This window comes from Eriocheir sinensis, chromosome 13 (genome assembly GCF_024679095.1).
Source record: "Eriocheir sinensis breed Jianghai 21 chromosome 13, ASM2467909v1, whole genome shotgun sequence".
Lineage (NCBI taxonomy): Eukaryota > Metazoa > Arthropoda > Malacostraca > Decapoda > Varunidae > Eriocheir > Eriocheir sinensis.
Window position 1 is genome coordinate 18,675,711 of NC_066521.1, and position 23,899 is coordinate 18,699,609.

At 43.4% G+C, this 23,899-nt stretch overlaps 1 long non-coding RNA gene across 1 annotated transcript in view; it reads left to right on the plus strand.

Moving 5' to 3' along the window:
• LOC126998128 (uncharacterized) overlaps positions 1-23,899 on the plus strand; it is a 48,953-nt gene that overhangs the window by 13,725 nt on the left and 11,329 nt on the right. The window contains exon 2 of the long non-coding RNA XR_007752644.1: positions 18,305-19,637. This is a non-coding gene — a long non-coding RNA (uncharacterized LOC126998128). The remainder of the gene's footprint in view (positions 1-18,304; positions 19,638-23,899) is intronic.

Here is a 23,899-nt window from a genome sequence, read left to right on the forward strand (position 1 = left end):
GTCCCTCTTCCCGTTTTTCTGTTCCTCTTTCTTTTACTCCTTCTCTCATATTTCCTTTTATCCTTCCTTTGTTTCCTCCCTTTTCACCCTTCCTCCTTCTCTTTTTCCTCATTATCTCAAGTCCTTTCTCTCTCCTCTTCCTCTTCTGGACCTCTTTCCCTCTCTCTTGAATGGAAGAAGAAAGAAAGCGAACGGGAGGAAGAAGAAAAGTGACTATGACAAAAATATGATGAAAATATGAATATGAATAAGAGTTGTGAGTTATTTTTTTTAGTATTTGTTTTGTTTTACTTTTTCGTAGGTTTGAGTTGTCTTGAGTTTTCTTAGTTTTCCTTCTCTACTTTTGTTCGTTTTGATCTACCGACTGACTGACTTTCTTGTCTTTACTTCGTGGACTTGGCGGTGAAACTTCGAGTCGGCGTTGGAAGTCATATCCGTTTAGGCATTTTCTCATAAAGGGTTTGGATTCCTCTTAGCGTGGGGTTGGATTCTTCATATCGAGGGTTTGATCCCTTATGGCGGGCGGTGGTAGTGGTGATGGGGGGGTAAGGGGTAAGGGGGGGCGAGCTCTATAGAGACATGGATATTGGATTAAACTGTTAGTGTGATTAAAAGTGACCGAGAGATTGGCAACCCTGCTGGACACACACACACACACACACACACACACACACACACACACACACACACACACACACACACACACACACACACACACACACATACGCACACGCCTCGCTATGCTTCTTTTTTTTTTTTTTGTTCTCTAAGTGCTTATGAATCTGTGTGTGTGTGTGTGTGTGTGTGTGTGTGTGTGTGTTTTTTCTTTCCCCTTGTCTTCTCCCCTCTTTTATTGCTTTCTCTATTTATCCTGTTCGTCTTTTGTGTCCATTCATATCGCTGTTTTCTCTCTCTCTCTCTCTCTCTCTCTCTCTCTCTCTCTCTCTCTCTCTCTCTCTCTCTCTCTCTCTCTCTCTCTCTCCCCCCCCCCCCCCTGCATTTACTGTTTGCCCTTTCTTTCGTATATATTCAATCCTGTCTTTACCTTCTCTGTCTATTTATATGTGTGGTCGTCTGTACCTCTCCTGTCCGTCTCTTCCTTGTATTTCTCTTTTCATATTCTGCGTATCATTCTATCTGTGTCTATTCGTGTCTGCCTTCACTTTTTCTTCTGTCTGTTCATCTGTGTAAGCGTGCTGTCTGTCTTCATGCCTCACCGTTCCTCTCCTCTTTTTTATCAACCTTTCTTCTTCTTCTTCCTTGTAAATATGTCTTCTCGTTTCCTATCTCCGTGTTTTCCATTTGTTCAATCTTCTGTCTGTTCACGTTATCTCTTTTTTTTTCTCTTCTCCATTTCTTTCATTCTTCCTTTTTTTCCTGTCCTGTGTGTTTCTTAGTTTCCTTCGTCGCTGTTTTTCATCTGTTCATTCTTCTGCTTGTCCGCGTCCTCCCCCTTTTCCCTTTCTATATCTCTTTCCCTCAGTCTTTCTTCCCTTCCTTTCTTTTATATATGTTTCCTGTCTTGTTTATGTGTGTTTTCGTTTCCTTCTTCGTTGTCTTCCATCTGATTACTCTCTTTCCGCCAGTCCACGTCGTCTCTTCTTTTCCTGTCTTTCCGTTTCGTTTTTCCATCTCATCGGCGTGGGTCCGAATTTCATGGTATGTTTCTCCTTGTTCGTTTACTTCTGCCTTGTTAACTCTTTCCTTAACGGGTGTGTGAACGGCTTTTCCTCCTTCTTTTTCCGCCATGTCCCCGTCCTGCATCCCTCTTCCCTCCTTTTCCTTCTTTTCTTTCTTTATCTTGTCCAGCAGCCCTCTTTGTCTCCTCCTTTCCTTCTTTTCCCTCTTTTGTCTTTGTCTTCCAGTCTTCCTTCTTTTCCTTCTTTGTCTCTTGTCCTGCAGCTCTCTTTCTATCCTCCTTCTTTTTCCCTCTTTGTCTTGTCCTGCTACCCTCCTTCTATCCTCCTTTCCTTCTCCTCCCTCTTTGTCTTGTCCTCCAGCCCTCCTTGTGTCCTCCTTTGTACTCTCCTGTTCCCGGAAGCGATGATGCCAAAAAAGATGATGTCCCTGCTGTTTTATGTCCTCGTAATTTCATTTTCCGCCGCCTCGCTAAAAGACTTATGTAGATAGAGGTGTTGTCGCATGATTAATTTTAGGGTTCAGGCGTACTGTGACAGGTGATAAAAAGGGCTTCTCGCTCTACCTGTACGTGAGGAATAAAAGTGGTGAAAAGAAGAAGGAAAGAAGAAAACAGAAGAGAAGAAGTGTAGGGAAGACAAGCGAAAGGGGAAAGCAATCTGGAGTTAAGGTACATAAAAGGAGAAATAAAAAGGAGAGATTGAGAAGAAAAAAGAGGAAAAAAAGAGGTAGGGAAGCTGAGTGTAAAAGGAGACCAATCTAGAGTTTAAATGGGAGATAGTATATGACAAGGGAGAAGGGAGAGAAGGAAGAAGAGATAGTGGAAAGGAGAGAGAGGCATAGTAAGGAGAGATAGATGAAAGAGAAAAGAAGGAAGGAAGGAAATGAAACGATGAGAGGGAAGGATATAGAGGACAGGGTGTGAAGATTGTAGAAACAGTGGAAGAGGAGGGGAATGAAAGGAAGAGGAAGGAGAGGAGGGAAGAATTGAAGAGTAATGAGGAGGAGAGGAGAAAGGAAGAGAAGGGAGTGAAGGAAATGAAACCAAGAGAGGGAAGAAAAAAAAGGGAGAAACAGAGGGAGAGAAGAGGGAAGAAAGGGAGAAGAAGAGTGAGTGGAAATACAGCGGAGAGTGTGGAGAGAGTGGAGTGAAGAAAGTGAAATAAGGAGAGGAAGGGCTAAAAATAAGAATGTAAAGAATAAAGAAACAGTGGAAGAGGAGAGGGAAGAAAGGGAGAGGAAGAAGAAAAGGGAGAGGAGGGAGAGAAGGCGAGAGTTACAGGTTATCTATAAAAGCACTCCACCTGGCCGGAGCTCCCCATCTATAGCCCGGCTCCTTTGTTTACCTGCGTGACGTCACGGGCCCGGCGCGGAGGGTGATCACCTTTCCAAACTTTGAGGTGGGCCATTCTGATCAGGTATCCCCGGCCGGGTGTTTTATTACCGTGTTGGTGGAGTTTGTTTACCTGTGTTTTGCGGGGACGTGATTTTTTTCTGGTTAGGTGAGGTTAGTTAAAGTGTTTATAATTAGGTTGTGAAGGTGAGGTGAGGTTAGGTTAGGTGAGGTTGGTACATGTGTCTATCATTAGGGTGTATAGGTGAGGTTAGGTTAGGTAAGGTTAGGTTAGGTTAGGTTAGGTTAGGTTAGGTTAGGTTAGGTTAGGTTAGGTTAGGTTAGGTTAGGTAAGGTTAGGTGAGGTATGTTTGTATTGCTATGTTGGTGTGTTTTTATTTGTTGTGTTGTGATATATATGGGTTAGGTGAGGTTAGTACAGGTGTCTTTATAATTAATTTGCGAAGGTAAGGTTAGGGTAGGTTAGTTTTTTATTGCTGAGTTGATTTATTCTTGAACGTTTGTTTGTTGGTTAGGTTAGGTTACATTGAGGTCATATTACAACACTGAAGTCTTGTACATGTAAGTTTAGCTGTGACAATTGATTACTTTTTCTTGTATCATTCATTTCGCCCTTAACTGTCTCCTTAACTGATAAAATAGGTGTCATATTATTACAGATTTTTTAAGGTCAGGTTGGCACAGTTGTCATGGAATTAATGGGTTCTTAATGTCAAGTTAGGTTAGTTTACTCCAGGTTCATAGTCGTCTGTGTTCAGCGGTGGGTGATCCGTTACTGTTCCTGTGAGGTCCGGCCAGGCTAGTAGAGGCGTCAGTTTCTATTGGGTCCTCGAGGTTGATGGCAACTCGACCAGACACACTTCATAAACAGGCACTTATGTGACTCTTGAGATTACTAATGATGTTAATTATGAAGGGGCTCGTTCTTCATGACAAGTAGTTGGTACTGTTAGTTCACGGAGCGACTGATAGCCTGCCTGCCTTACTAACCGACTGACTGACTAACTGACTGACTGACTGACTGACCAGCTGACTGACTAACCGAACGATTTGACTTACTAACGATTGACTGGCTTACTAATTTACTAACAAACTGTCTGATATGATAAAACTTATAAAGAGGAATTTACAGTAAAAACAAACACATCCTTACAAGCTCTTTTATTTTTTGGAATAGTGAAGAGGAGAGAAAAAGGAAAAGGAAGAATAGGAAAAAGATATAGCGGGAAAAGATAGAGAAGAGAAAAGGTAAATCAGGTAAACACAAATCGTTAGCCACAGACGGGACAGGTACACACACATGCATAGACGGGACAGGTAAGAGCGCAACCTCCTCCCGGTCTCTCCAGTCTGTAGGTATTTTCTGGTCCGGGAATTAAGTCGCAGCCCGGATTAATGAGGCGCTGAATTGGCGATGGCTTAGCTCCGTTTTGACCCGCCAGGACGTATTATGGCGCTGGGAGTTATTTTGCACGTGTTCAGAGAGATATTCTGCACGTGTTCCAGGAGTTATTTTTCACGCATCTTTCCTTTCGTCCTCTCTTCCTCTTTTCCTTCCTTCTTTCCTTTCATTCTTGCGTTCCATATGTCCCAAGAGTTATTTTTCACGATGGGAATTATTTTTCCGTATTGCTTTCTTCCTTTCCTTTTCTCCTTATCTTCCTCTCTTCCTCTCTTCCTTCCTCCCATCCTTCCTTCCTTCCGTTCATTATAACATTGATTCTCTCTTCCCCTCCTCCTCCTTCTCCCCCTCCGCCTCCTCCCCACAACATATTAATTAAACGTTCCCAGTGTTATTCTCCTTCCCTCTTTCTCTTCCTCTTCCTCCCTCGCTTCCTTCCTTCCTTCCTTCCTTTCTTCTATTTGTGGATTGATTCATTACCTCTTCCGCATTCCCCCCTTCGCATCTTTTCACTGTTTTCTATGTTTTGTTCCTGTTCTCCTCCCCTCCTTCCTTCCTGTCTTCCTTCCGTTTATCAATATTCATTCATTCGTACTTCCCCTTGCATTCCTAGGACGTGTGTTATCTTATTTTTCTCCTTTATTCTTCGCCTCTTTACATTTACTTTCCCTTATCTCCTTTTCTTTGTCTTTCATCCTTCTCTCCATTACCATTGTTTTCCCCTCTTCCCTTCTATCCCTTTTCCTTTCTTCCTCCTTCATCTTTCACCCTTCTCTTCCTTATCTTTTCTTTCCCCTATTACCTTCTCACCGTTTCTCTTTCTCCTTCATCCGTGTCCTCTTTACCTTTCCGTTTCCTTATTCCCCTCTCGTTCTTTCCCTTTCTCCGCCCGCTTCTAAATCCCTCCTCTCCCTCGGCGTCGGACAGGGTAGGCGATAAAATGAAGATGACAATTAATTTATGTCATTTCATATTCAGCTTGGGGAAGAGAGTGGAGGAGAGCGTGAAAGGGAGATGAGCGAGTGGGATGCTGCGGATGAGATGAAGACCGTGAGATTGTGATAGGGAAATTATGATGAAGAGGAGGAGGCGGATTAGGAAGAAGAGGAAATGTTGAGATATTATTTTTCGTTCCGCCTATTGCGCTGTGACCAGGTGGTCGGCCCCAGGCCTTTTATGGCGCGGGCAGATGTTTATAGTGGCGCCATCCTTCTTGGCTCATGCTGCCCCCCCCGGACCTCATCTTTGATTCTCTCTCTAGGGAGAGAAGAATACAAGAGTCTGTGGAAAGATTGCATACTAAAATTCAACCAGTACATAAAAGTGAAAGAAAAGTTAAATGATTTAACTTTTTTTTTAATTCACCAGAAAGCAGAAACTGAGATTAATATTAAAAGCGATGATAAAAGAACCCAGAAAGAAAATAAGTCATCAGTGAGACAGAAAACGGAATCGGGGTTGGGTGGGTGAAACCTGAGACTAAACTAAATTATTAAAAAAAAATAGGATGGAAAAAATGAAAGAATAGTAAAGTTGTGTTGACTGTATACAAAAAAAAAGGTTAACTAGAAAATAAAAAAAATAAAACAACAAAAGTAGAGGTACAAGTGATGCATATGATTGAAAAAAAAAAAGATTATTGATGGAAATAGAAAAAAAAATACAAAGTGGGGAAAAAAGAATCATAGAGTCACTGAGGTCAGACCAAATCCATCCAACGTCAACCACCACCACCACCACCATCACCACCACCACCACAACTACCACCACCATCACCACCACCACCACCACCACCACCACAATTACCACCACCACCACAACTACCACCACCATCACCACCACCATCACCATCACCACCACCATCACCACCACCATCACCACCACCACCACAATTACCACCACCACCACAACTACCACCACCATCACCACCATCACCACCACCACCACAACTACCACCACCATCACCACCACCATCACCACCACCACCACAATTACCACCACCACCACCACCACCACAACTACCACCACATCACCACCACCACCACCACCACAACTTGATCCGCTGTATATAGAAATGAGAGTATCGACAATGGAGGGAGGAGGAGGAGGAGGAGGAGGAGCAGGAGGAGCAGGAGCAGGAGGGGAGTGGGAAGGGGAGGAAGGGGAGGAGGACTTAGCTAGGAATCACAACTGCGGTAGGGAAGAGAGAGAGAGTGTGTGTGTGGCGTCCCCCATTGTAGGTCTCCCTCAGTGTGTACGTCGCAGCATTATCTCTAAGCCCCCAACAAGCCCCTTAGTACCGTATTGAGGGTCTGAGATAGCACCGAGGGGGGGGGAGGGGGGGGAGCGAAAGGGAAGGGGAAGGGATAGGGAGAAAAGGGGAAAGTGAAGGATGAGAAGGGAGATGGAAGGAAGAAGAGAGGAAGAAAGGAAATTGGAAGGGGTGGTGAAGGAAGATGAAGGGAAGGGGAATGGTGAGCAAGGGGAGGGTGTACAGGAAGAAGAGGAAGGGAAGGGGAAGAAAGGAGAAGGAAAGGGGAGGAAAGGGAAGGGAAAAGGGAGATAGTGGTGAGGAAGGAGAAAGAAGGAGAGGGAAAGGGGAGGAAGAAAGGAAAGGGGAGGAAGAGAAGGGGAAGGGTGAGAAGACGAAAAAGGGGTAAGAGGAAGGGGAAGAGGAAGAGGAGGGAAAGGGAGGAGTAGTTACCCTTTTCCTCTTGTCTCCTTCCTCTTTATTTCTTCCATTATTTTGTGTCTTCGTTTTTTCCCCTCTCGTGTGTGTGTGTGTGTGTGTGTGTGTGTGTGTGTGTGTGTGTGTGTGTGTGTGTGTGTCTGTTACTTAGGGTACAATTTGAAACTCAATAACTACTTCTGCAATTAGAGTTCTTGTAATTTAAGCAGACGTTAATACCCTTCTCCTTTCTCCTCCCTTCCCTTCACTTCCCTTCCCTTCCTTTCCTTTCCTTTCCTTTCCTTTCCTTTCCTTTCCTTTCCTTTCCTTTCCTTTCCTTTCCTTTCCCTTCCCTTCCTTTCTCCTCCCTTGCCTTGCCTTGCCTTGCCTTCCATTTCATTCCCTTCCCATCCCTTTCCTTCCCTTCACTTCCATTCCTGTTCCTTCCCTTCCATTGCCTTTCCTTGCCTTTCCTTCCCTTGCCTTCCCTTCCCATCCCTTCCTTTCCCTTCCCTTCCCTTTCTTCTCCTTCCCTTGTCTTTCCTTCCCCTCCCTTCCATTGCCTTATCTTTCCTTTCCTTTCCTTTCCTTTCTTTTCCTTTCCTTCCCTTCCTTTTCCTTCCCTTGTCTTTCCTTCCCTTTCCTTCCATTCCTGTTCCTTCCCTTCCATTGCCTTTCCTTTCCTTTCCTTTCCTTTCCTTTCCTTTCCTTCCTTTACCTTTCGCTGCTCTTTCCCTTTACTCTTGTTTCTTCCATTTCCTTCCCTGTCATACTATTTCCTTCTCTTTTTCTTTCCTTTCCTTTCCTTCCTTTCCTTCTCTTCCATATCTCATCTCTCCCCTCCTCATTTCTCTATCTTATGCTTCCTTCCCCTCTCCTGTTCTCGTTTCCTTCCCTCTCCTTCCTCCCCTTTCATGCCTTCCTCCCTTTCCTCCCCTTCCTTCCCCTAATTCTCCCCTCCACTCAACTCTCCCTCCCTCAGCCTCTTCCACTTACCTATCCCCGTAGTCCCCTCTCTCCTCTTCTCTTATCCCCTCTTCCTCTTCCTTAGATCCTCTCTCGCCCTCTTCTTCTGATCCCCACTTCTCTTCCTCTTCTCCTATTATCCTCTCATCTCTTATTTTCCTTCTTTCTTTCAACGTTTCTTTCTTGTTTCTTAATTTTTTCCCTCTTCATTGTGCCCTGTCTTCCTCTTCTACTTCTCAGCCAGCCAGGCAGTCAGTCAGTCAGTAAGTCAGTCAGTCAGGTAGTCAGTAAATCAGTCAGTTCAACAGTCAGCCAGCCAATTATTAAGTAGATCATGTAGTCAACCAGCCAATCAGTCAGCCAACCAATCAGTTAGTCAGCCAATCAGTTAGTCAGCCAATCAGTTAGTCAGCCAATCAGTTAGTCAGCCAATCAGTTAGTCAGCCAATCAGTTAGTCAGCCGTCGCCTCTGCCGTCACACCTTTTCCCACATTCCTTCACCAGGTGGCCGCCGCTCGTGCATTGTCTAATATTCCATCGCCGCCAACGCCCTCGGTTATGCTGTGTAGGCGGCGTTCAGACTGACACTTAGACACTTATATGCGAGGAACAAGATCAACACCCATTCCTTAACTCCATTCCCCAACCCTCTCATTAGCCAAGGCGGGGGGGAGAGGGGGAATGGAGTCCTTGCTTCCTACACCCTCTCTCCTCTCTCTCTGCTCTTCTTCCCTCTCCCCTTTCACCATACTCAGAGGTCATAAGGGTGAAAGTCGAGTGATGTCTTAAAATTTGTTCTTCGGTTGTTACGACGTACTATTTTATTTTATTTTTTACAGCAGAGGAGACAGTTCAAGGGCGTAAAAAAAAAGAATGTAATGAAAGATGTGTAATGAGGGTGTGTGTTTGGCTGTTTGTACGTGTTTTTTTCCTGTTAGTAAGCAGATCAGGGGAATTGAAGCTCTTGATAACTGAGAGGTGCTGAAATAAAGTCATGTAAGAGTTAATGGTTGAGAAGTGTTTTGTATTTGCGTTTTATTGGCGTTTTTTTTTATTATTAGGAAGTTTTTGATCTCAGTTACAAATTTTATCTTTAATCTTTCGTTTTTGCTTACTTACTTTATTTGATTCGCTTCGTCTGTCTTTCTTTCTTACTTTCTTACTTTCTTTCGTTCATTCATTCTTCTAAACCTTTCATCCTTTCTTCCTTTCATACTTCCTCCCAACCTTCCTTTCTCGTTTATTCATGCACTTTCTTTCGTTCTTTCTTCCACTCATCATTCTTTCGTTATCTCTTGCATCTATTCATTCATCCTTCCATCCATTTACCATATTATCTTCTAGTCATCAAGTTCATCCAATCCCCCTGACATGCGTACTAATTGGAGATATGCGTATACGAGCAGGCGACACACAACCCCAAGTCGAGGCGGCGGGGGGTGAGGGGGCGGGTGGCTATTTCGGCTGTGTCTGTCAGTCCCGGCGCTATATATCCACCTCCTTAGTGACGCCGAATACTGATGTTTCCCTTGACTCTCGTAACATGTCATGAAGAGGGAGTGAGAGTGATATATGCCTCTCCTCTCTCTTATCTCTCTCTCTCTTTCTGTATCTATCTCCTCTATCTACACACACATACAGACATACACTCTCTCTCTCTCTCTCTCTCTCTCTCTCTCTCTACATAAGAACATAAGCTCCTTTGACCCTAAGCTCCTGTGTATCTAGCCCCACCTAATATCGCTGTCCATGAATTTATCTAGTCTATTTTGAATGTGACAATTGTATTGGCACTCACCACATGACTCTCTCTCTCTCTCTCTCTCTCTCTCTCTCTCCTCCCCCCTTCTCTCTTCACCACTCTCTCTGTATCTATCTCCTCTATTTACACACACAGACATACACTTTCGCTCCCCCTCTCTCTCCCTCCCTCTCTCTCCCACAAACACAGGCTGGCAGGGAAAATATCACCATTTGTATTCATGTAAAATTATCATACGACACACTTGCGACTCTGAAAAGGAAATAAGAGCTGTCTGAACCACCCAACTTCTGGCCACTGACCTCGAAACTGACAACCCTGCCTAGAGAGAGGAGGAGGAGGAGGAGGAGGAGGAGGAGGAGGAGGAGGAGGAAGAGGAAGAGAAAATCAGTCATATGTGAAATCGTCCTTTTTCCGAGTTCGACCGTGTGGGAAAAATCGAATTAGTTTTGGTTCGGGAAAAAAATAATCAAAAAAATAAAGTTTCCAAATCCGTATACGTCAGCTTTTTTTGCTTGTGTTCGTGCGTGCGTCCGTCCATCCATGCATGTGTGTGTGTGTGTGTAGGGGGGGGGGGGTGCATGTGTGTGAGTCTGTGTGTGCGTGTGTGAAGTGAAGCGGTGAGGTGCGAATTTTGAGTGACAGGCGGAGTGATGGGTGGAGGGGTGTTATTTGATGCGTTGGTGGGATGCTACATGGGCTGGAGTGAGGGTGGAGTGAGGTGGAGTGAGAATGCAGTCAGGGTGGAGTGAGAGTGAAGTTAGGGTGGAGTGAGAGGGAAATAATGTGGAGTGAGTTTGGATTGAGGATGGATTGATGTGAACTGAGGGTGGAGTCAGGGTGGAGTGAGACTAGAGTGGGTAGGGAAGGAGAGAGGAGCTAGGGCGAATGAGGAATGGAAACTGTTGGGTGGAGATGGTCGAGCTGTAAATGGCGTCAGGTGGCGGGCAAGGATGAGGTAGAAATTGATTTAGGACAGAGCGGCGTGGAAGAGCGATTTGGGGAGAAGTTGGACGAGTTAGGTTGAGATGGAATGAGTTTGTGGTGGACAGTGAAAAAAATGTGCTTGGTCTAGTTAGTTAGTTATTTAGTTACTTAGTGGATGAGTGGAATTGCGTGAGGTAGATGAGTTAGATTGGGTTTAGATGTTAAGAGATGGCGTGGCATGACAATGGATTTTTTTTTTTTTTAACAACAAAGGAAACAATAATAAAAAAAAAGCCCGCCACTCGCTGCTCCTAAAAAAATCCATAGAGGTGGCCGAAAGAGAGGTCAATAGGTTTACCTCAGGTTTATGTTTTTATTTAGGAGGTTTATAATAAGGTTTTGATTAGTTTTACATTTTTATGGGTAGATTTATTATGTTCCATGTGTGTATATTAGGTTTATCTGGCAATAGATAGTGTGGTTTAACAATTAATACTTTTAGCTAAGGTTTATCGTTTTATTCAGAACGCTTATCATACGTTTTAATGAGTTTTAGATTCGCATGAGTAGAGAAAGTGTTCCACGTGTTATGATATCAATGCAAAAGATGAATGGACAGATTTACCTTAGTTTTACCTTGAAGTTTATGATAGTTTGTGATATGTTTTCGATTCTCATAGTTAGATAAAATTACACCCATGCACGCAATCGATAGAGTTTTTCGAAGGAGTTAAATTGTGCGGCATGACATTGGATAGCGTTAGGTCAGGCTGATGAAGTTGTACCCGTAGAAAGTTTGTAATAATTTGCGATGAGTTTGAGGTTTCACAGGAGGAGTAGATGATAATGTTTGGGCGAAGTAGAGGTTGAGGAGGTTGTAGAAGATGTGAGGTTTAAGGCAACGTTATGAATTAGGAGTTTGTGTGTTTGTGAATGTATTTGTTAACTGGTGTATGTTTGTGTTTGTTGGTATGCGTGTGTGTATGTGTGTTTGTGTGTGTGTATGCGCCTTTAGCTTATCTATAGTATACGCTACGATCAATGACGAGTCTATATGTCTACCTGTCTTTCTTTCTATATATAATTAGGGTTTGACATGGTTCCTTGTGTGTGTTTACCTCGTTGCTAGGATATGTGAGTGTCGCATGTGTGTGTGTGTGTGTGTGTGTGTGTGTGTGTGTGTGTGTGTGTGTGTGTGTGTGTGTGTGTGTGTGTGTGTGTGTGTGTCACGGCAAGGCTTTGACGTGAGAAGTTTGTGCAGGAAATGGAAGTTTAGGAGATGTGAAGTTGTTGTTTGATCTTGTTGTTGTTGTTGTTGTTGTTGTTGTTGTTCTTGCTTTTCTTTTATTTGTTCTTGTTAATGTTCTTGTATTTTTTTCTTCCTTTCCTTCTTCTTCTTCTTCTTTTTCGTTTCTTCATCATGTTACTGTTCATTTATTTCGCTGTTTCTTCATGTTTTATTCATCTCTCTCTCTCTCTCTCTCTCTCTCTCTCTCTCTCTCTCTCTCTCTCTCTCTCTCTCTCTCTCTCTCTCTCTCTCTCTCTCTCTCTCTCTCTCTCTCTCTCTCTCTCTCTCTCTCTCTCTCTCTCTCTCTCTCTCTGTGTGTGTGTGTGTGTGTGTGTGTGTGTGTGTGTGTGTGTGTGTGTGTGTGTGTGTGTGTGTGTGTGTAGTGTTTTATTGATTGTATTGTGTCTTTGTTCTTGTTTTTTGTTGTTGTTCTTTTAGGTGGTTATTGATATTGTTTTTGCTGTTGCTGTTATTATTATTACCACCACCACCGCCACCGCAAACTGTTATTACACCCATTTCAAACACCCCAACACACACACACACACACACACACACACACACACACACACACACACACACACACACACACCACACACACATACACACACACACACACACACAGATCTTGACCTACCCCACTAACGCCACTTCCAAAACTCAAGATCCACCACCACCACCACCACCACCACCACCACCACCACCACCACAGCAATCATCCCACTCGCACATATCAAAGAGACGTCCAACGAGAAAAGGAGGAGGAGGAAAACCGAAAGAAAACTCAACTCCGGAGGCAAATAAGACCACGAGAATGAACGATGATGGAGAGAGAGATTGAGAGTACGACGAGACGAGGACCTGGAGTAGAAGGAGAAGGAGAAGGAGATTGAGGAGGAGGAGGTGGAGGAGGTGGAGGAGGAGTGTGGATTGGAGTGGGAAATCGTTAGATAATAATAGCGTTCTTAACCTCTCCACTTAAGGCCTATGACCCCCCATTCCCCCCTTCTTCCTCCCCCTCCTCCCTTCTTCCTTCTCCTTCCTCCTCCCCTTTGCACTCACTCATGCCCTCCCCCACCGTCTCTCTCTCTCTCTCTCTCTCTCTCTCTCTCTCTCCCCTTTACTTCCTCTTCCTCCTCCTCCTCCTCCTCTTGCTTGTCTCCCTACTTCATCATCTTCTTCCCACGTCCCTCCTCCTCCTCCTCCTCTTCCTCCTCCTTCATCTGCTTCTCATCTATCTTCCCCTTTTATATTCCCTTTCCTTCATCTTCACCCAGCGTTTCCTCTTCCTCCTTCCCTCCTCTTTCCCTCTTCTCCCTCTTCTTCTTCCCTCCTGACCTCCTTATTCTCCTCTCCCTCCTCTCTCTCAGACGATTCCCTCTTCTCACTCTCCCTTTTTATGGCCATTTCCTCATCTTTACCCAGCGTTTCCTCTTCCTCCTTCACTCCTCCTTCCCTCCATTCCCTCCCAGCATCTCCTTTCCTCCCTCCCTCCCTCCCTTCCCTTCCCTTCCCTTCCCTCTTCTCGGCGCTAAATTAAATGGTTCACCGTTCTAAGAGGGAAATAAGTCGCTGTTTTTTTCATTGCCAAGTCAGAATCTGGGTGGCTTGAAAATTGGCATGTCTCGACCACTTAAACCATGACTATTATTAAGGTGGAAAGGGTGATGGTGATGGTAGTAGTAGTAGTAGTAGTAGTAGTAGTAGTAGTAGTAGTAGTAGTAGTAATAGTAGTAGCATCTTTTTTTCCGCTTATATTTTTACCCTTTGATTAACTGTTTCCTTTACTGTAAAAAAAATAAAAGTACCTCATGTTGCCTTACTTCTTATTTTCTTCCCCTTTTCCCTTCCCCAACTTCCCCAGAATAACTTCCCCAACTAAGCAAACCTCCCCAAGCACTTCCCTTCTACTCCTCAAAATCCACTTGTTCCTAAACCTCAACTTCTCTTCCCTTTCCCATCCTCAGCCCTTCCACCTTACTCCACTCCACCCCGTTCCACTTTTTACCGCTCCGCTCCGAACCCGCCCCGCCCTACCCCTGCAAGCTCCACATTTTTACCGCCGACGTCGAGTTTGCACGATGTAAAGTTTTTCATCGCAAGCCAGCCCCCACAGGTCCCAGGAAATGGCAAGGGTGAAGGAAAGGAAGGAAGGAAGGAAGGACTACAGCGAGGGAGGGAAGGAGGGAGGGAGGGCACTGGGGGCGAAGGATTGGGTAGAGAGAGGAAGGGAAAGGATTACAGGGAGGGGAGGGATCGAGGTGCCGGAGGAAGGGGAAGGATTGGAAGGAGAAAGGGAGGAAGGATTGGAGAGAGAGGGAGATTGGAAGAAGGGAGGAAGTGGAAGAATTGGAAGGAGGGGGAAAGAAGGGTACGAAAGAGTGGCACAGAATTGACGTAAAGGATAGGAAGGAAGGACCAGAGGGAGGGAGGAAGGAAGGGTAGGAGAAGGAGGAGGAGGAGAAGGATTGAAGTGAAGAAAGGGATTTAAATATATCGAAGGAAAACAGATCAAGGACGAAGAGAAGGAAGACGATTTTAAAAGTAAGGAAAAAGAAGAAGAGTGAAAGTTAATCTAAAAGGAAAGGAAAAGGAGAGAGAGAGAGAGAGAGTATTTAAATCTTACCCTGGTGACATAGAGAAACATATCTTTAAAGGGCTTTCTATGAGGATTCAACTCTCTTACTTCTTCGTGTGATGAGTGATGAGACATGTTGGCAGAGAAAGGGGTGTTGGTGGTGGTGGTGGTGGTGGTGATGATGTAGAAGTGATGGTGTTGTTGTTCAAAGTGGGACTGGTGATGGTGGTGATGGTGTTGGCAGTGGTGTAGTGGGGGTTTTAAAGGGATGGTAGTGATAGTTCTGGAATGGTGATGGTGGTGTTTGTGGTGATGGTACTGGTGATGGTGTGGTGGTGATGATGGTATTAGAGGTAGTGGTGATGGTGGAATTAGTGGAGTTGATTGAGTGGTGTTGTGTTCGTCGTCTTCATTGTGCGCCTCCTCCTCCTCCTCCTCCTCCTCCTCACTATCTCCTTCCTCTCCTTCACTCAGTCAATCGATTCCTTCCCGAGCATTACACCGAGGTCAGCAAATATCAAGTCAGCGCTGAACCTCTCGTGTGTGTGTGTGTGTGTGTGTGTGTGTGTGTGTGTGTGTGTGTGTGTGTGTGTGTTTGTTTGTGTGTTTGTGTGTTTGTGGTATTTTTGCTTTCGTTTATAATTCTGTTTCTTTCCTTTCTTTCTTTTTCTTTCTTTTTTTTCTTTCCTCTGATATTTTTGTGTGTTATATTTACTTCCGTTTATGATTTTCTTTATTTCTCTCTTTCTTTTATTCTTTCTTTACTTATTCCTCAACTTTCACCTTTTTTTTCTTTCTTTATCACTCTATCACTAGTTACTCCCTTTCCAAATACGTGACTTCATTTTCTTTCTATTAATTTGTACTTTCATTTTGTTTGCTTCTTTCATTTCCAACTATTTTTTGCCTTCGTCTCAGATTTTTCTATAATTTTTTTTGTGTGTGTTCGAGTTGACTTGAATTTCCACGATCCATCTTTTTTCTTAATTATTTGTCTGATATTTTTATTATTATTTTTTCTTTCTCGTCGTCGTCTTCCGGCATTACATTTAGCATTTTATCAGGGATGCTAATTCAGTCTGCCTCTTTCCTCTGATTTCCTAACTTAATTGTGTTCATCTTCATCATACTTAATTCTTCCTCTCTGATTCTTTTATTCTGTTATATTGTCCTCGTCTTTTTCAGGTTTTATTGCATTTTACACTTTTAATTCGTTGCTCGTTTCTTTCTCCTTTAAATTTGTAGCTTAATAGTATTCCGTCCTTTCGTATATCAATTTTTTTTTATGCTCTTTCAACTTTATTTTTTGTGTGTGTGTGCTAATCCATTTCATTTTATTTATCCTTCTGATTCCATAACCTATTTCTTTTCATCTTTATCATATGCAATTCTTCCTAACTACTTTTCTTCATCACGTTTTTACTTTTCTCTTTTCACTTTCCTTCACATTTCTTCCTTTTGATATTCTTTTTAAACTCACTCTCTTGTCATCCGAAATCTTCACTTTAATGTCCCACCTTAATTGTATTCTGCTTCACCTTATGCAACTTTTCTTCTTTTCATATTTTTTTTAAACTTCACTCCTTTGTTAACAGAAATCTTGCCTTTAATTTTGTTCTATAATTTAATTCTGCCTCACCGTATATCACTTTTCTGTATTCTTTTTATAAACTTCACCTTTCCCTTCTTCTCTTTTTTACATTCTTTAGACTTCATTCTCTTCTCATCCGAAATCTGTCTTTTAATTTCGTTCTTTAAGTGTAACGTGTCCCTCCACATATCACTCTTCTCCTTTTCATATTCTTTTTAAACTTCACCTTCCCTTGTTTTCAGAAATCTTCGCCTCCTTCCCGCGCCTTGTATTAACAGGGAACTTCGGCAATTCTTGAAGTTCACGGAAGTTGCTCGGAAAAAAGAACAATAATTAGTTAGCCCGTTTAGGAAAAAAAAAAGAATGAATTAAAAGTTTGAGATTTTTTCATTAATTTTAATTTTGGAGGTGCTGGAGAAGGAGGAGGAGGAGGAGGAGGAGGAGGAGGTGGTGGAGGAAGAGAAGAAGAAGGAGGAGGAGGAGGAGGAGGAGGAGGAGAAAAGTAGGATAAATTGGGGGTCGAGGGACTAAGGGAAAAGGTATTAGATAAGGATTTAAAATATTCTCGTAAGTTTTATTCTCTCTCTCTCTCTCTCTCTCTCTCTCTCTCTCTCTCTCTCTCTCTCTCTCTCTCTCTCTCTCTCTCTCTCTCTCTCTCTCTCTCTCTCTCTCTCTCTCTCTCTCTCTCTCTCTCTCTCTCAAAAAAAAAAAAAAAATGATAGGTCTGTATGCTGGACGATATTTTCTTTCACGTCTCTTTCCATTTCTTCCTAACGATTATGCAAACAACTTAAAACGACTAAGTAATTTTATACCTGTTTGTTTTCACCACTTTTCCACCCTCCCTCCCTTCCTCCATCTCTCTCTCCCTTCCCTTCCTTCCTCCCCTCTTTTCCTCTTCGCTTCTCTTTCCATGGTTTCTGCTCACAACCTCACCAGTTTACCTCCCTCTCTTCCTTCCCTCCTTTCCCTACCTTTCTTTTCCTCCTTCCTTTCCTATCGTCTCCTTTACCTCTCTTTTCCACTTCTTCACTGTTCTTTGGTTGTTTCATTGTTCTCTACCTCATTAGTCACCCTTCCTCTTTCCCTTCCTTTCCTTCCTTCCTTTTCATCCGTTTCCTTTACCTATCATTATTTTTCAGTTCTTCCCTATTCTTTTCCTGGTTTTATATTCATTACCTCATCTATCTCCCTCCCTCCCTTCCTTCCATATATCTGTTCCTTCCCTCCCTCCCTTCCTTCCTTTCCGTTTCCTCTCCTTCATGTCAAGCTTTCCTTTCCTTCCCTCCTTCTCCCCCCTTTCCTCCTCCCTCTCCTTCCATACCATTTACCCTTCACTCTTATTATTCTCCACTTCTTCCCTATTCTTTTCACTGCTTTACATTCCCCGTTGGACAAGAAAAGAAAATAAATGAAGAAAGAAAGGAAAAAAAACAGACATGCTTCCCTGCCCAATTTACTGAGGCTCGTGGGGCATCGTTTTGGGGGACGAACGAACCAACTATTTTTCCGTAATTTTCCCTGTGAGCGAATCTGTCCCTATTTTTTTTGCCGGGTCTCGAACTGGAGTTGAGTGGTGCCTTGATTATTGAGGGAGCTGTTGGCCTTGTTTTTGTATTCGTTTTGTTTTAAGGGATTTTTTTTTTCAGTGTGGGGACAATATTCTCGTATTTTTTTTTTGGTCATGTATCGTTTTCTCGTTTCCCTCCCCCCCTCCTCCCCTTTCCTCCTTTTTTATTCTTAGTTTATCCGGTGATTTTTTTGTTTTTCGGTGGAGTCCATATTTTTTTTTTTGCAGTCAGGTGGTACAGTGTCGTTGTCTCGCTCGCTTTTTTTTTATTATATTTTTGTGGGATTTTTCTTCTTCAGGGTGGTTCACTAATTTCATTTTGTAGTGCTTTTTAATTTTCTCGTTCATTTGTTTTCAGGTTTTGGCTCAACATTTTCGTAGCATAGTCTCGTTTTCTCACCCGTTTTGTTTCTTTGTCACCCTTTATTCTATTTCTCTGGTGACTTTTTGCCAGCGTCATTTAACATTCTCTTTCTGTAGTCACGTAGAAAGTTGTGTCGTTTGTGTTCATATTATCTCGTTCTTTCCCCAATAACATGAAGACTTGTTGGTGCTTACAGCGTTCAGGAAAGACTATGTAGATCCCTCAGAGGCGTCCCTTCGTCAGCCCAGGCCTCAAGGTGGGCATGGCGACCCTCTCCTGTGGGCGCGTGAGTGAGAAGAAACTAACCTCACGCTCCTTTTCCTAACACGTGTGATTGTGCTGGAGACCCTTACGAGTACGTGCTGTGTGCTTAACGTGTTCTGCTGTGTTCCCTTGTGCTGGGTGTCACGTACGGCAGCAGCAGGCAAGGGGAATGTGACTAGTTGTGACATAAAATCTACCTGTGTTACCTGTTGAAAAAAGGTGAGTTAAGGTGACGATTAGTGAGGATACTGCTTCTTCCTGTTGTGTGCTAACCGTGTTCTACTGTGTTGTGGTTCTCGGCGTGTCACGTACGGCAACAGCAGACTAGGGAAATGTAACTAGTGGGGAGAGAAAACCTACCTGTGTTACGTGACGAGTTGAGAAAGGTGAGACAATTAAGGTGAGGACAGGTAAGACCACGAGGAATGTACCCACCCTACCTGTACGCCCAACACTACTTCTGATACATGAATTAGTGAGATCATTATACGTGAGGGTAAGGAAAAAAGGTGAATAAATATTGATGCATTGAAGGGAACATCTTACATGCGCCACCCGCTATTAGTGAGTGCGCTAATAACCAGTGATCGCGGTGTTGTGCGTGGTGGTGATTAATGAGGTGTTGCACGTGAGCTGGTGGTGATACAGTCCATTGGTACATAGTTGTCATCACCACCACCACTGTCACCACCACCACCACCATCATTGCCCTACACTCTCATTTATCTCTCTCTCAACCGATGAGAAAGTGTAGAAAGTTGATCAAAAAGAATGTAGAGAAGAAAATAATTGCTACTAGTCACCTTAACTGTATACTAATAGCACCTTAAACTACAACTACTACTACTACTACCACTACTACTACTACTACAGCTACTGCTACTACAACACTTATAGTAGTGGTTTAGAAGAGACTGAAGACCTAAAGACAAACAGTGAATGCAGTGAAATACGAAACACGTCACCACCAGAAATTAAATGACGTGAAAAAAAGAAAAAAAACTAAAGCAAAAAAGAAGAGAAAAATAATAATATTCAAGAATTAGCCGGACCGATAAACTATTAACCATTGAGGAATTAAAGATAGTGACCGGGAGGAGGAGAAGGTCGAGGAGGAGAACACCATCACCAACGCCACCAACAGCCCGGGCCTCGTCACCATCAGCAGAAGACAAGATGGAGGCGGAAACAGGCTCGATCGGCGAACTTCAGAAGTACCACAGTCGTTTGCTCCGGTCCCGCAGACACACCCTCGCTAATGTCCGGTGAGTGTGTGTGTGTGTGTGTGTGTGTGTGTGTGTGTGTGTGTGTGTGTGTGTGTGTGTGTGTGTGTGTGTGTGTGTGTGTGTGAGAGAGAGAGAGAGAGAGAGAGAGAGAGAGAGAAAGGGGAAGGTTAGGACTAAAGTGCTATTTATAGTTATCCCTTCACACCTGTCACCCAACATAAAAAAAGGTGAAAAGAAAACGGAAAGCTGAGCTAATTTGAGAAGCCTGTTTGCCGTCCCCATTACCTGTGCAAAAAGGGGGGACAGAAAGAGGATATAAACAACCTTTTCAACCGACTCTAAAGGCGATCTCTTTCCCTTTGATTGCCTCACTCTGTGCTATTTCGGTCTTCAAAAAAAGGTCGTAAATAAAAGGACAGGTACACACACACCTAGGAGCGAAAGAGATACAGGTGAGGCTCAGGTAATCAATCACCTGTGGGTTGGGGGACGAGTCTACACCTGAGGAAAATAAAAAGTAAAAGTCACCTGGCGGACATGGACCCAAAAATCCCCACCAACACAGAAACGGGGGAAAAAAGGAAAAAGAAAAGGGAAAAAAATGTGGTAGCTTGCATTTTTTTTTTACTCTTCCCACTTTCGTTTTTATTTTTATTTTGAGGGGGGTTGTGTCCCTCCGTGTGTGTGTGTGTGTGTGTGTGTGTGTGTGTGTGTGTGTGTGTGTGTGTGTGTGTGTGTGTGTGTGTGTGTCTACCCATCTGTCTGTCTGTCTATCACTCTTCCAGGATCAAGTCTTACCCTGAAAAAGAGTGAACACCTGTAGACTGGAAGGAGGAGGAGGAGGAGGAGGAGGAGGAGGTGTGCTCAGGTGCTTAAAGCTGAGCCGACAAGACTCTGTTGAACATGAGGTGGTGGTGGTGATAGTGGTGGTGGTGGTGGTGGTGGTGGTGATGATAGTGGTGGTGGTAGTGGTGGTAGTGTTGTTGTTGTTGTTGTTGTTGTTGGTGATGGTCGTGGTGGTGGTGGTGGTGATGATAGTGGTGGTGGTAGTGGTGGTAGTGTTGTTGTTGTTGTTGTTGTTGGTGGTGGTGGTGGTGGTGGTTGGGGTTCGTGAATACATGCAAATTTCAGCAACGTTGAGGATAATGATGACGATGTTGAGAGCAATACCAATAATCCTGCTGCAATTGCTAATACTGCTAATGATAATACTAATGATAATGATACCTCTACAGTCTATATATAACAATGAGGAGGGAATTATATAAGAAACATGAAAATCGAATTGTTGAGGGAATAAAACATATCAATATTTTCCTCTTACTTCCTTCTCTCCTTCATTTCTTTCCTCCAGTTTTCCTTCCCTCCATTTCCCTCCTTTCCCTCATGCATATCTGACGCCTTCTCTCCTTTCCTCTCTCCTCCCTATCACCTACCTGCTTTACTTCGCCTTTCTCTTCGTCCTCTCTTTATCTCCCTTGCCTCTCTTCCTCCGTTTCCTCCCTTCGTATCTCTCTTCCACCCTGCCACTCTCACACTTCCTTTTTCTCCCTTTCTTCCTTCGTTTTCTCCGTTCCTATCTCTCCCTTCCTCCCTGTCTTTCTCACACCTTTCCTTCCTTCTCTCCCTCCAGCGTGTAGTCAGGAGAGAGGGAGGGAGGAGGGAAGGGAGGGAGGGGTAAGGTGATGGAGTCAAGGTCTGCATCCCTTTACAGCCAATTTCGAAATGGAGAAGTCATCCAAAAAGAGAAGGAACAAAAGCGTGATGCAACTTCCTCCCGTTTTCTTCGCCCCTCGCCGCCGTTTTCTCTGACTGGATTTAAGGGGAAGGTTTGGTATTTTGGCTTGTAATTTGTTTTTGTTGTGTTTTTCCGTTTGTTTTTGTTTTATTCATATTTTTGGTCTATTATATTTCTTCTTGTTCTTCCTTTAGTTGTGTTTGTATTTTTCTTCTCTTTATGCTTATTTATTTTTATTTTATATCCTTGTTCTTTTTCCTTACACTCTTTTTCCTTATGCTTTTATTCTTTTCCTTCTTCTTCCTCTTCTTCTTCCTCTTGTGTGTTGATGGCGGTGGTGGTGGTTCCTCCCTCTTCCCTTTCCATCTTCTCGCCTCCACCCCTCTTTTTCCTTCCCTCTTCCCTTCCCCCTTCTTCTCCATCATCGATCTCTCTCATTCTTCTCCTACGCGGCTGGATTTCCTCTCCCTCCTGTGTGTGTGTGTGTGTGTGTGTGTGTGTGTGTGTGTGTGTGTGTTTGAGAGTGAGAGAGATAGAAACAGAGACAGAGACAGAGAATGATAGAGATAGAGATACATCGATTTTCTCTCTTATAATAATTTTCTAATACCTAATTAAGAAAAATATCACACTAAATTCCTTGGATTAGAAAGAGGCGGAGTTTTAATCCTTCTTAGACTCCGGGAAAGTATTCGCGTAATGACCAATTAACTTCCCTCATGAAGAGCTACGGAAGAGGAGGAGGAGGAAGAGGAAGAGATAGAGAAAGAAGAGGAAGAAGGAAAGGAGGAGGGTTTGAATGAAGGAGAAAATAGAGATAAAATGAAAAGGAAAAAGTAAAGCATAAAAGGAGAAAGGAAGTAAGAAAATAAGAAAAGGAAGGAAGTGAAAGGGATAGAGAAAGAAAGAAAGGAGGAGGAAGGATAAAAAATAAGAAGAAAAATAAAAAAATGAAGAAGGGAAGTATAAAACAGAGGATGGGAAAGGTAGAAGAGGAGAAAGAAGAGGAAGATAATGGGATAGAAAAAGAATGGAGAGGAAGATGAAGGAAAAATGGGAAAAGGAGGAAGAGAACCAAAAAAAAAAAAAAAAAAAGGAAAGGAAGAAAAACTCAGCGAAAAAGAGAGAAGAAAAGCGAGAAGAGCGAGAGGAGTAGTCAATTAAGGAAGAAGTAGGTAGAGTAGGCGGAGGAAAAGTTGGAAGAGGAGGAGGAGGAGGAGGAGGAGGAGGAAACATTTCATTACGCCTACGAGGAAGATCAAGTCGAGATATCCAATTCATTTTAACTTTCCGATCAAGTCTCGTTCATTTTCCTACTTGTACGTCCATCCTACCCATCTTCATTTCCCTCCCTTCCCTCCCTCCCTCTCCCTTCCCCATACCTCCCATTTCTCTCTCTCCCTCCCTCCCTACCTACCTCTCCATCATCTTCCCATCACGCTCTCTTTCTTATATAGGTTAGACGTGAAGTATATCTTGTCGCTCGTCCATTTCCCTCTCTTCCTTCTCGTTGTCCTGTCTTCTCTTTCCTTCTGTTTCCTCTCCTTCTGTTATCTTACCTTCCCTTATCTTCATATCTTTTTAATTTCCTTTCCTTTACTTATCTCTCTTTACTTTTCCTTCCCTTCTATTTTCTTCCTATCTCTTTATTTTGTTTCTTATCCCGTCCTCTGTTATTAATTACCATTCTTTTCCTTCTCTTCCCTTTCTTGTTTGCCCTTCCCTTCACTTCACTTCCATTCCAATCCCTTTCATTCCCTTCCATTCTCATCCCTTTCCTTTTCTTCCCTACCTTTCCCTTCCCTTCCCTTCATTTCCCTTCCTTTCACATCCTTTCCTTTCCCTTCCCTTCCCTTCCCTTCCCTTCCCTTCCCTTCCCTTCCCTTCCCTTCCCTTCCCTTCCATTTCTTTCCCTTTCATTTCCTTCCCTTTCCTTCCCATCCCTTCCCTTCCCTTCCCTTCCCTTCCTTTCCCTTCCCTTCCCTGCCAATCATTCTCAGTCCCTCATTAACAAGAATTTTTTTTCTTCCCCGTTGTCTTGAAAGAGATACTTAAAAAGTGAAAAAATTACTGTTGAAACGATCTTAAGTAATTGATTGATTAGGGAGAAAAGTAGGCAGGTAGGTGCTCTCTCTCTCTCTCTCTCTCTCTCTCTCTCTCTCTCTCTCTCTCTCTCTCTCTCTCTCTCTCTCTCAAGCGAATTACATTTTAAAATTCGTGTTTCCTTTATGTTGTTATTGATTTTTTTTCAAGCGGTGGTTGTGGTTGTGGTGATGGTATTATTTTCGTCGTGGTTGTTGTTCTCGGTTGTTGTTGTTGGTGGTTACGGTGGAGGTGGTGATGGTCGTGGTGGAGGTGATGGTGGTGGTGGTGGTGATGATGGTGTTATTGTTGGAACGCAGACTAATGTTGTTAAAAAACGTGGAATGTACACAAAAAAGCACAAAAAGAAGAGAGAGAGAGAGAGAGAGAGAGAGAGAGAGAGAGAGACGTTTTCCCTCCGAGTATCTCCATTCAATCTCTTAAAGACATCAAAAGAAACACCTTTGACGAAAATAGACTT